This window comes from Schistocerca nitens, chromosome 9 (assembly GCF_023898315.1).
Source record: "Schistocerca nitens isolate TAMUIC-IGC-003100 chromosome 9, iqSchNite1.1, whole genome shotgun sequence".
NCBI lineage: Eukaryota > Metazoa > Arthropoda > Insecta > Orthoptera > Acrididae > Schistocerca > Schistocerca nitens.
The window spans coordinates 133,455,670-133,469,485 of record NC_064622.1 but is presented as its reverse complement, the minus strand read 5'-3'; the positions used below and the strand labels follow the sequence as shown (position 1 = coordinate 133,469,485).

Sequence of the window (13,816 nt, the reverse complement as noted above, 5' to 3'; positions counted from 1 at the left end):
TATAATGTCGGCGTGAACGCCGGCAGAAACGAGCGCGGAAGAAAAAAAAAAGAAAAAAAAACAAAACGCTCGTGTGGCCGTAGCCTAAAGTGTAGCCTTGAAGTCACCTGTAGCGTGCTGCTTTATCGTAGCTGCTGCACTCCCACCCCCCTTATTAATGCTACCACGACGTTACCCTTTAGCCTTACCTTGTTCCAAGGAGTTCTTATTGCAGTGTTATTCCGCCGCTAATAACTTTTCATGCCACTATTGCTTACTCACTTGGTATTCGCACTCCTTTACTTGTGTTTTTTATACCTGAAAGCTTATTCGTGGTTCCCTTGTCAACTGATTTGCCTGCTTTATCTAATAAATCAAATGATCACCTCTTAGCGTCAATTGATGGCCTGTTAAAACATGGAAAAGGACAAATTTCTTGTGATCGCCTGTTAGCACACTTAAATGAAAGGCAAACGGCCATTAAACTACATACAACCATTGTACCCAGTGCCACGATAAGCCCGGTCACTGTTATTCTTATTGTTGTACTGATATGGACCTAAAAAAAAAAAGAGAGAGAGAAAACAAGAACCTATCAGGCATGTGCCCTCCCTTAGTTTAAGAGTGCAAGTGTGATATCAACTAATGTGGAAACACTAGTGTAGCGTAGTGAAGTGTTCTCTTAGTGATAACTCCCTTTCTAAATGTGTTAGAAACGTGTGGTCCTCCCCTCACACCCCACTGCACTGATTTCCAGTGCACGGGCTTGGCCACGGCCCTAAGGACAACACACCATGCCGCCTCACGCCACTCGCCGTTGCAGTGACTCACCAGTGGTGATAATGTATCTCTGAATCTCATTCAAAACGGAAAAAGAAAAACTTTTTTTGCATAAATTCTCCATTGAAACTACAATGAAATGAACACCCTTAGCTGCTTACAGGTGTTGACGTATGTCAACAGGGACAGATGAAAATGTGTGCCCCGACCGAGACTCGAACCCGGGATCTCCTGCTTACATACCATCTTAGTATATATTCATTCAAACTATTATTATTGTACAATGTATTTCTCACTTGTAACGTCAGTGGTGAATTCTGCATATCTCTGAATATACTTAAAGATACTTGTTTAGTTCCATTCCTTCGCACTCAAAGACACTTTTTTCAGGTTCACGCTAATGTGATGCTTTTTAACGTTCATTTACTTTGAAATATTCATACCATGTTATTTGCGTTTTTGTTACACTTGTTCACACTTATAATTTTGTTTTGATGTTTCTTAATATTTGTTCTTGTTTTGAAAACATATAATATTGTTGACGTGTGTAAGTCCCTTTGCGACCCCTAGGAGGACTGTTAGAGTCTCCACACCCTCCCATAGGTTAAGACCCCTGCCATCTTCCGTGAGGGCCATTCTTAATCAAGTGATGTTTACTTTGATTTGTACACTAAAATTGTTCGCATTTAAATAATAATTACATTGAGCGAATTCATATACGTTCTCTGCTCCCATGGAAGGGGGAGGAGTGTAAAGGATGAGCCAGAAAGTAGGGGATTTTACTTTATTGTATGAGCTTCCAAACAGTAACTTCATTTTTCCATTGCGGCCAAGCCACGACCGGCAGTGTTAGCTGCCTGTAAATTCTTTCGTCCCACAGTATAGTAACAGGAAGTCAGCACCGAGGAAGGGCACCTTGATCACGCGCCTCCCTCATGTGCTTACGAGGTAACGCCGTTCCAGGCGTCGCTTAGCAAGCAACACTCTGTAAAGTTCCATTGCCGCCCCCGCGGGTTTCTCAGTCCCGGCCAATCAGGGCGGAGGAAGCCGCGTGGTGCGTCGAATATACCTGGCCGCCTGTCGCCTCTCTTGTGCTCTTGGAGGCGTGCCCTGTAGCAGTGAACTTCTCCCGGTGCTGCGGCCCCGGGGACTTAGTTTTTGCAGCGTGCATGCTGCTTGGACAGGCCCAACTGGCAGACGACAACTTTCGTTAGCTTCACAAACTATGTTTCACCATACTCTACGCTCGGGCTCACCCTTGCCTTCCTAGGCCTGGCTATGTGACCTCCTTTTTAACATGCTTTCGCCAATAAATGGCCTTTGACTGAATATTATCCTATTCATTCCATAACGCCCACCACCTACCCATTCGCCCATCCTGTACACACAGTGTCTGGTCACTGAAGCCACAACATAGAAGAAAACGATTTACTCCAGAAAATGACAAATACACCGTTGTTGCTAGTCATACCTGCAATAATTTTCTACAAAGAATGTTTTATGGTTCTTCAATTGGTGGATTGTGGATGTTTTGTTTCAACTTGCAAAGCTAATGTACCAGGAACATATAAGATATTGCACTTTATTTTCTGGGACATGTGTGAAATATTCTCAGGCCCATGATTTTGTATTCATTGCCATCAGTATGCACTTAAAATACTGTATTGCATTTAGTACAGCTCTTTCCTGCTAACACTAAACAAATGACAACTAATTTGAAAGTGAGGAATCTAGAGATATTCTTCTGCCCCTCTGTATTCCTACCATTGGGACAATGCAGACAATATTAGACTAATTACAGCATATACAGGGACACTTAAGGTGTAATTTTTCCTGCACTTCTTACACGATTGCAAAGGAAAAAACCATAACATGGTACCATACTGAATACCCCCTTTGCCCACTTCACAGTGGTTTATGAATAGAATAAAATAGAATATTTTTATTAGCCTTTCAGTATTTTTCATACAATTGGCTTCGTCAAAGTTTACAGAGGGTTTTAGTTTCAGTACGATATTCAAATAGTTACAGAATGGGGACAAAAGGAACTAAAGACCTTTCCTTCAGCATTATGTAAATCAATGTTTTATACAGTAATTAAATACACACATAAGTAAAGAATCACAGTAAACCACTAGCTTATATAATATCAAAACATTTTCTTCATAACTTGTAAATGAGGATGACTGAATTTTTCTTCATGTGTCATTTAGTATTGCAAGCCTAACAGACTGCATGTATGCTATTTACTGTATATAGGAGACCACATATCAGTGTACAGCTGCCTGTTTTTCCATTTCTCAATAGTATGTTGTTGACTGCAGAGGATAGTGATGTCTGAAGTGTGTTTGCATTCGCAACAGTCTCGTGAGGCATGCCTTATGAGGACTTTATTAAGATCTAAAGTGTCTTGGCATGTGCTCTTATATCCCATCTCTATTGACAACTATATAACAGGCAGTGGTATGTAGGTTGATCACCTTATTTACATGAATAGGATGCATGATGCATGTGAATATATTTAGAAACAGAGAGAGTTCTTTGCACTGAATATTACAACTGTTTGATCATTTTGTGTAAAGTGCAACCAATACTGCAGTAAAAACAGCTAAGCTGGCAGAGATAATGTGATGCTAGTCCTCCTTAAGAAGAGCTGCAGACAATGAAAAAGTTATGAATTTGTATCATATTGTAAAGGAAGACAAAAAAAATTGTCACTTTGAAACAGCATGGAATGTTACATGCCTAATTGGAAAGGGGATTTTACTAAAACCCTACTGAAACCCGTTACATAAATTCAGAATCCCCTCTGCTATCTAATTCCCTACTTTCAGCTATCATTTTCAGTAATTCTGCTTACCTGTCTGTATCTCCTCTGCATACCCATCATCAAGGCCTATTTGATTTTGTTTCCCTTTTATATATTATTTTTCAGTTTGTCAGGTGTTACAGGCCTTTCTTTGTCATAATATTGAGATATGGGCACACAAATCTGTTCGGTTGTGGTGTGTGTGGTCTTCATTTTAATCCTGGGAAAATGACTTGATCACTGCATTATTAGTATTAATTTTGTTACCTTTTCTAAGCATAACAGTGCCTTTGACTGAAGTTACCCTATAACCACTTGACAAGAAAATATATGTTATCTTTTTCATTTCAGTAATAACTAGCAAACATTCAAACTTGTAACATATTGCACACTTGAATTTTACACCATTAGCCTCATTTTCCATCAACCAAATTTGCCCCATTCGAAAATTGCCTGAACAGGATGTTAGTTTACCTTCAGTGATCATCATGAGACAAATTTTACAAAACAGTATGCCCTAGCGATGTTTTTTGTGTTTTTGAATATGATTGTTTCTAAGGAGATAAACATGCCTATACCATTGATCACTTTTTCATTTTTCAGTCTTTAGGGGCAATTCTCCCTTTCATAGACAAAGACTAAACACTAGACCACAGAAACATATCTAGTTCACATTTACTGATATTCAAAGCCAGCCTTAAAATAAAACACTGTAAGAGACTTGGAACTAGTTATTTTTTGAAATAACGATGGTGTTCTTATATGAACAGGATGACAATTGTGATGATTTAGTCTACCACTGTGTAAGAAATCTGGTCACCTTTTATTCTGTAAAGTGAGTTTTAGATTCAAAATGGGTTCTGCAATCATCAATGGTTTCTGAAGATAGACACACTGAACAGTGATGATTAATGAAAAGAATGACACGATATATTACCTGCATCTTCCAGTCAGTTTTGGGTCACAGGCTGAGTGCAGTTTAGTTTGATAACTGAATCAAAAAATATAATTCTCTCTTAGCATCCAATATGTTGTGGTGCAGACATTACCATGATGCTGAGGGATTTTGGGATACAGTGATCCACTTACTGCTGCAAAGGAAAGCGGTTGATGACACAGCCGACCTGCAGATTCTGCCATTAGTTACGTCGACATGTGGCAAGACTCCAGTAACAATGCAGCATTGCGTGAAATGGCTTTGCAAGCCACTGCCACCAGGCAAATGTCTTGACACAGGCGCTACAAAAAGTGGAATATCAGCAGCAAACGTGCTAGTGAAGAGTTCAGCGACATGAGTGCAGTGGTCCTGTGTGTCAAGTTGCACAGCCTCCACAAGCCATACTCGTTGGCGTCAGGTTCAACACAGCCCATGTAATACAGCATAGCTTTCGCCTAGTTGTCACAGGCTGTGCTAACAAGGGAAGGAACACAGCCAATCAATTCGTTGCATTTTTGACAGGTCACTTGTTTACAAACAAAAAAGTAAGGACTGTAAGATATTTTGGCTCACTACCTCCCAGATTTTGAGAAAACCTCCCTTAAACTTCATGACACTAAACTGACTCGAAATTAACTTGATTAATAGATAATTGCAAATGAGCATTTTTCATCATCATGTGTCTTGTCCAAAAACGTATTTGGCAAGAAATCGAGAAAAGAAACTTTTACAACTGTCGCTTATACACGCATGAAGGTAAAAATGTTTCAGCAAAAGTGGCCCTAAGAGTGTGACCGAGGCACCTTGTTCATGAGCAGAGATTCCATGTTACACACTGCAAAGGGACATCCTCCTGTAGCATTACTTTTCCTCAACAGTAGTTGTCGATACAGCTTAGTATTATCTCAGTTGATTTCCTGAAAACTTTCATATAATTTTATACACAGTATGTTATATTTCAAGCTAATATTAATGAAAAGGAACTACTTTATAAAATATTTTAGTTTTGAAGTTATAATTGTAAGTACTGGTTCTGAATGTACAGTAAAAATTATTTTTTTTAGAAACATCTGAAATTACAAATTACTGAACACTTAAAATTTCTATTATTAATTACACAACCCTGTACTGTTTACTACCTTTATTTCCGGATTCATTTATGAAATAAGAATTGAAATTAATAATGTAACAGAAACTAGTAGAAATTCATTCGTTAAGAAAACTTGTAACTCCTTTGGAATATGGTTATTTCTGCAGAGTGTTGGAATCTTAATTTGCCTCTGATGTTATCGGACATATTTTTGTATAATAGGTGTGAACAATGTAATTTCGGCTTTGTCAATGTGAAAAATCAGAAGACTGTATGATATACTAAAATGTGAGAAAACATATGTAAAAAAAATCTGCCAACAACAATCTTCAAATTTATTTAGTTCAAACCAACCGTGAGGACCTGATGTGAGATTTTCAGCGTCAATAATCAGAACCCTAGACAAGAAGAACTGGAGCCATTTCAACATGACAGGCTAAGTAATTGGAAATTTGTGGTAAGGTCTTATGGGACCAAACTACTTAAGTCATCAGTCCCTAAGCCTACACACTACTTAATCTAACTTTTACGCGGTTACCACATGTGGCAACTAATAGTGAATAATAACAAGGTAGGTGAATCAATTATCTCAAGCAGTTTCAATAGTGCATAGTGTAGAAGTAACCTTTTCAGCCTTTTTGTATGAAAACAGGTCCAAAAAGGACTGCTCTGAATTCTTCATGAGGAACTACAGCAACCATGGAACACTTTGTTTGTATCAAGGTGTGGCACAGAGTACATGCAGATACAAGTACCCACATATGTTACACCCTTGTTTCCTGTTTGTCACTGATTGTGAGTAGTTAACTTTTGAGAAGTGAGAATTTCCACAAGGAAAGAGTAGCTTTCCAGGGTTAGTCTGTCAAAAGTCTTCAGCATACCCGCAGTGAATTACTGTTGCATACCACGGAATACAATACTTTTTTGTGAAATAATAGAGTGATTATTGTTAATAAATCCCATGTAGCATTATGTAGTAACATCATAATTTTTTACCATAATTTTGCAGCTGCACAATTGTAATAATGGATGATGCACTGCCTTTGACCAGCACTGAAATGTGTATTTGTGAGCCTGTCACAAAAGAAGACAAGTGGAAAGTGACTGACAATATCTTTTGGTTTCTGCAAGAATTACAAGACAGATATAACATCAGGGAATTGAGTATCTCAACGTTCCAAATTGAATCAAGTTTCTGTTGTCAAGCGATTTTTTGGAGCTGCAGAACTAAATGGCTTTTATCAATGTTGAAGAACCGTATCACAAAGCTGAAAGAGATGAAATCAAATGTATTTAAACTTGAGAGACTGCAGCTGTTCATGAGAATTCAGGAATATTCAAGTTACAGTCAGGCTGTTCTTCATCAATTCTGGATGAGAATTATGAGGCGGAAACTAAACGATTGAACTACAGAACAATACCCTTTGCAGTTAAAGTAAAAGCAATAATGTTGGCCAAGGAACATCCAAATTGTAACCTACAGACTTTACAAAAGCAACAATGGCCCTGAAAAGAAAGAAGGATTTGACTTTGTGGGAAAGAGACAACATTAAAAAGAGAGACAAGATACAATGAATACAAGTTGATAAATAAATGGACATTTGACCAATTTTTTGAATCTTGTTATCATTACGATTCACAATGAGGATGCGCCAGCAGTGGGTTACTGGTGACTAACAAGTATTTTACATCCGAGGCACGTTTATCTTGGACAAAGAATTTTAAATCAGAGTATAAGATTCATCAAAAAAGGCACATCATGACATACATCTCAAACATGGAGCTAGAAACTACCGAAGATATACAGAAACTGGCAGCACTTTTCAGTATGCAGACTGCATCATTTATTACTAGTTTAATGGTGATTATGTGATCAGCACCGACCAGACACGAGAGGGTATCAGACGAACATTTGATGCATGTTGCCACATAAGGGAGAAAAACGAACCCTTGTAGCAGTCTGTGAAGTATACATAAAACCATGCATTTGTACATGGCACAGTATTCCCTTACCGCCTCTTGCAAATTATTGCCTACAGTTTGCCTGTGTTTACAAGAATGTTGGTATGCATCAAAATTAATTCCTGATAACGAAATATATTTAAATGTTAACCAAGTCGGTTTTCCACCAAATCTTGCGAAGGAACATGGTAGTTACCCGGAAACTGCTTCCATTAGATATGCTTGGTGCAAGGAATATATTTGAATCGAATGTTTGTATGGTAAGTACAACTCAAAGTGCTGCTCAAAGAACTATGAGGATATGTAACAGTGAGCGTAAGAACATTTGCAAAACAGTTAGGATGGGAATTCTAATTATTCAATAATCAAAGTGATACCAATATTATTTATCTGTTGCACTTCATACTAATTTATTTACCTTATGAAAACTCTGATACCAACCAATTCTGAAACAGAGAAAGTTAACATATATAAAAACAAAACAAAAATGCAGTGTCCTTCTAGGAGTCAAACATGGAATCTCCGCTCATGAGCCAGGTGTGTCTGTCACTCTGATATTGCCACTTTCGCTGAAGCACATTTACCTTCATGCATGAATAAGTGGCAGTCGTAAAAGTTTCTTTTGTTGATTTCTCAGAAAATATGCGTTTTTGAACATACATGATAATGAAAAATGCTCAGTTAATTGATTTGTTTTAGTGTTATGAACTTAAAGGACGGTTTTCTCATAATCTGGGAGGTAGAGAGTCAAAAAATGTTACATTCCTTACTTTTCATTCATACACAAACGATGCGTCAAAAATGAACCAAATTCGTTGGCCATGTCTGAGGTTCTTTCCTCTGCCTCCAGCAGCATGCGTTCTTTTTTCCTTTTCACCACTGAAATACTCCATAGGTAGTACATAAGAAATAGATGCAGTTGTAGTTCCAGGAAAGGGTCCGAGGAATGAACCTATGAAACATGTCATTTGTTCTCAGTGTAACCTATCAGGTCATGTGGTACATGTGGTATGCTGAACATGCTGATTACCAGGGCATTACACCATACAATGTTAGGAAAGTGCTTGGCTGAGACGTGTCAAACGTAGGATACTGGGGAAGTATAGACGAGTGTGAACAGGATTCAAATAAATTATAAACATTAAAGAGTCCTCCGGGGATCCACACTAGTAGATATGTAGGTTAATGTCAATATACTACCTGAGTCATGTGTGGGGCTTTTCTCTTCCTACCTGTTTTTATGCCACTCTCTTTTTGCTTCTATCTGTGATCTATTTCCATAGTTAGGTGAGGGTCATGATACAGCATAGGCCACTGTCCCAACAGATGCTGTTGGGTTGCAACAGTCTCTTATGGTAAGATTTTTTTTGTCTCTTCATCATGGAACATCTGACTCCAGAGTAGTGTGGTGCCGAGATGCCAAAAAGATGTGAGATGTGCCATCATCACTATACCACTCTTGATATCTCAAAGCTCAGCCAGCACAACAGCAAAGAATTTACCTGTTTTTGTAAGAACCATTGTTGGGAATTATGGTGAAACATTAAGGATGTCAAAATTGAAGAATGGGTGAAATGTTATGAGACAGTGCTAGGTGTGAAATTGAGGCTGAAACAAGCTAGCACAAGTTGGAGTTGATGAAGAGCCTGTGACTACTTGTGGAATAGGAACAAAATAAAATCACACAAGTTGAAGCTGGTACAACACCTGTGGCTAATTATGTGTGTCAGTGATATCGCAGAGCTTATGGAGCACGATATGTTGAGCAGTTTTCTCTTAGAAGAAAGTTAAAGTTTTGAAATTTGGGTGATAGTTCTCTAAGCATTATTACTGGTATGTGAATGTTGAGACTGTATCAGAGATTCTTCTTGTGATTATGTTCAAGTCCTTCTGACCAAATTCTTGTCCTTGTGCTGGTGCTTAAAGTAGCAGATTTTACTAAACAATGTTAAGATGTAGTTAGTTAATAGGATGATTTGTAATGCAGGGAATGTGACAAATATATTCCTGATGTGTGATATTTTGTTGACTACAGGTATAGACACAAATGAGAACACTTCAGAGTTGTGATTAAGTATATCATTTTGTAATTTTAAATACATCAAGTATGTATGTTATAGGTGTGATGGAATGCAATTCATGTTCTACGGCACTAAACGATGATATACTTGATGCTCTTGCATGAAATAAAGATGGGGGTTGGGAAAATTTATTAACCAAGTGCCATCTCCTTGGTTGTCTTCTCTGCCATGACCACCATATACGCATTGAGTTGGCTTTGCCATATCCCTCGAAAGGGAAGAGGAATACTGTGTATGGCTGATGCCCGATGATCTGGCCATCTGCCACACAGCATTGCCCTGTGAGTTGCCATCCAGCCAGACACCTGCCCAACATCACTGCTCCATCCTGCTGCAAGGAGGGTGCCACTATCACCTGGCATGTCCATGAAGTCGTGTGACACCAGCCACTTCTCGGTATCTGTATGCGCTGGGCGGCCTTTATAGGACCGCTGCCTGCAGCCATCCAGTCAGTCTAATGTTAAGCCCGATGTGGAGAGAGATTCTGAGTAAATGATGTGTCCACAATGCAGTGGTGCCAGACAAAGACAACACCAGTGTACCACCAATTATGACCACAACCTTGCAGAATAACTCATGGTGACAGACTGTGTACTTTCTCTCACACCTTTGTAGAACTGTATTCACTGCATAACAATTAGGACATCAGGACAATATTTTATGTTCTTCCGTAAAGAATTAGTATTCCGTTGTCCATGTTTTCTTGCTACTTCCTTAAAGACATAAATTTTTACTGTTCAATCCTACTTGGGCATCTCCTCCTTTTGTGTGTATAGCATCCACAATGGGATACTTCAACAAGCTATATCAACAAATACACATTTAAAACATGAGATTTTTACTAGTCCATCCATAAAATTCAGATAGTGAACAGCAGAATGAATGAATGAATGAATGAAATTTTATTGTCGTTTAGCTATTACAGCAATTGACAAAGTCAAGTTACACATATACAAGTTATACAGCATATATACATGGGTTAAAGATCAATATGTGACATAAGTTTTACATAAAATACAATATTTAAAATGAAATAATATGAAAACATTGCATCATAACTGATTCAGTTAAAGAAATTATGCTACACTCTCCAAATCGGTACCACTATGATATTTTACAGTCGTAAAATTCCTGAAGTGAGTAGTATGGGTTTGCAGCTAACCAACTGAACAATTTGTCTTTAAATACATCAAATGGAGCTTCTACCCATTCTAGTGGCAAATTATTAAACATCTTCATACCCACCACTTCGTAGCTGTTCAATGACTTGGATAATCTGTAGTAAGGTATGTCAAGATTGCTACTATTCCCGGTTCCATGAAAGTGTACATCTCTTCTACGCTGGTATTCTGATAAGTTGCTCTTTATATGCAGTAGGGCAGTGTAAATATACATGTTTATCACAGTTAATATTTTTAAGTTGATAAACAGTGGTTTGCAATGGGCCAGTTTATCACTGTTTGTGATAATTCGAATTACTTTCTTCTGAAGTACCAGAATGTCCTGAAGGTGTGAGCTATTGCCCCATATTAAAAGCCCATAAGATATAATACTTTGAAAAAAAGCAAAGTAGGCTGATCTTACATAGGCCGCAGGTACATGGTTTATTAAATTCTTTAACAAATACACCACTCTAGACAGCCTTGCACTAATGTATTTAATATGTGGCTCCCAAGTCAGTTTAGTATCTATAACAATACCTAAGAACTTAATACTATTCTTGAAGTCTTCTGCTGGTGGATCTCTCAAACTAAATACAATCTTTTGAGTTTTACTTTCATTAAGCAGGAACCCATTAGCTCGGAACCAGACTGATGCCTGTGATATTGTGTCATTTGCCACAGTTTGGAGCATATCAATGTCTGAGCTGATATTGAAAAAAGTGGTATCATCTGCATAGAGAATGGAGTGAGTATTTATGTAGGATGGTAGATCATTTGTCATTAGGATAAATAGCAGAGGTCCTAATACTGAGCCTTGTGGCACACCGCACTTAACTTCAGCTAGCTGTGATCTCTGTTTACCAATACAAACAATTTGTCTACGGTTGCTGAGGAAAGATTCAAAAATGTTGTCGACTTCACTGTTTGTGATTCCGTAATAAACTAGTTTGTTGAGGAGTGAAATATGCTCCACAGAATCGAAGGCTTTGCTCAGATCACAAAATGTAGCCTGAGCAAAATTTTTTCTTTCATAAGCATTAAGCACTTTTTTAATCAGGGAGTCAATGGCATGGACTGTGGATTTGCCCTTCCTAAAGCCAAATTGTACCGGAGTAATAATGTTATTACATGTCAGATAATCACACAACTGGGAGTAGATGATGGATTCCAAAACTTTAGATAAAATAGGTGTCAGGGATATTGGGCGATAGCTAGATGGGCAATTTTTGTCTCCTTTCTTGTAAATGGGCACGACCCTGGATAATTTTAATGCTTCTGGGAATACTCCTTCAATTAGACATCTATTTATACATTTAGTAAGAGGATATACTATGTAGCCAATACAGTTTAAAATACCAGTACAGAAACATTCAAAGTGGGCCCAGATTACTGTTGCCGGAAGATTACTTAGAAGTAACGGGTGACCAAACCGTTGTGCGATTATGCTAAAACCACACACCTAATATTTTGGGAAGGCATCTTGACATCACAGAAAAGCTTAAACCACACTCACCCCATTATCTGTTAAAATAGAGGGCTATGGAGATCCAGGTCTGCCTTCAGGTCCTATAAAACACATTCAATTAAAATATGTCGTATCAACAGATATGTTTCACATATTTGGCACATGGTTGGCTCCTCGCGACATAATAGAAAGCTGTGTGTCAATGGTCAGTGTGTCACTCTCAGCCTGGTGAGTGCTGCTTTTTCAGCTCGTCGTGGTTAGGAGGAGGTGAAACAGTCACACTGCACGTTTCATTGTCTGCAGCTTATTGCTCCGAATTGACAGCTGCTGATATTGCTCGCAATTTTTGGTAGATATCTGAAACTGTTCTTTTGAAATCGTAGAACATAATTTTACTTTCACTGTGTGAAGGAATCTTACTAGTTATTGAGCTTCCATAATGTCCAGTCTCTCTCTTTCACTGTGCAAGTATAGTTGGCACAAAGGAGAAGTCTGATCACACTGGACAGGGGAGAGAGGGGAAGGGTGGCGCTGTGATTGGACTAACAAGATTTACGATGTGAAAAAATAGTGCTGTTTCTTCACATTGGCATTTTTCAAAAACAGTTGCTGAAAATTATGAACAAAAATCTAAATGACAAGATTGGTCTTTACGGGGGGTGGAGAGGTGTGAGGGGAAATGCTGATGTAATTGGTGCTCACTGCTATCAACAGTAACTGCAATGTCTAACTTCACCACTAAAACTTATAGTTCAGTGGAGCTTGCAGAAATGAAGTGTTCCGGACAGATCCGATATGTGGTGAAACTGAATGATGGACCCATCGCACACCTTTTATTGTGCCACTTAAATGCAGTTACCACTGTTAGCAAAGCGGTTATCACCAAGTGTGAACATGCATAGTTTTCCTTTCAGTTCTTGCTCGAAAGGTGGGATAAGGAGGCTGCAAATTTGTTGACACACAGAATATCTAAAAATAAATCAGTACTTAAATATACAGCTCTAAACTGGCAGTATATTTACAGTGTGCAGCCAATACTTTTAGAGGCCAGTATGCTTTCTTTCGATATATCGAGGACTGATAATGATATTCTCTTAAATACTGATACATCGTAATCCCAATATTTTTAAAAATATCAACAGTCCTAGTATCAGCTTGTAGAGGGGCTGAACAGCAAGCAGGAGATGGAAGAGAGCAAACCGCCTTGGCAACTACATCAGCGAATTGATTTCTCCAGATACCTATGTGTCCACTGTCATCCTCACAGGTTACATTTGACCAAAAGGAAGTAGTGAACTTCGGGAATCTGAGCAGATGAGGAATTTCTTTCTACAGTGCTGTCTTATCTGTTCAAGTGCCCTCAGGATAGCGAACAGTGATGATAAACTGGAAACTGCTCTTTGACATCCATATCCTAAGGACAAAGTTGGGGAACATGACAGAGCAGCCAATAAAATGCACCTTGTAATCTTACACTCCCACACATCACTATTAAAATTCTCTGTCTATAAAAGTTTTGAAAGCTTCAAGAGGCGTAATATATACAAAAG

General features: G+C 38.4%; 1 protein-coding gene across 1 annotated transcript in view; it reads left to right on the top strand.

The window, feature by feature from the left end:
- Window positions 1–13,816, top strand: part of LOC126203913 (ribonuclease P protein subunit p29) — a 155,734-nt gene that overhangs the window by 123,525 nt on the left and 18,393 nt on the right. The window lies entirely within an intron of this gene.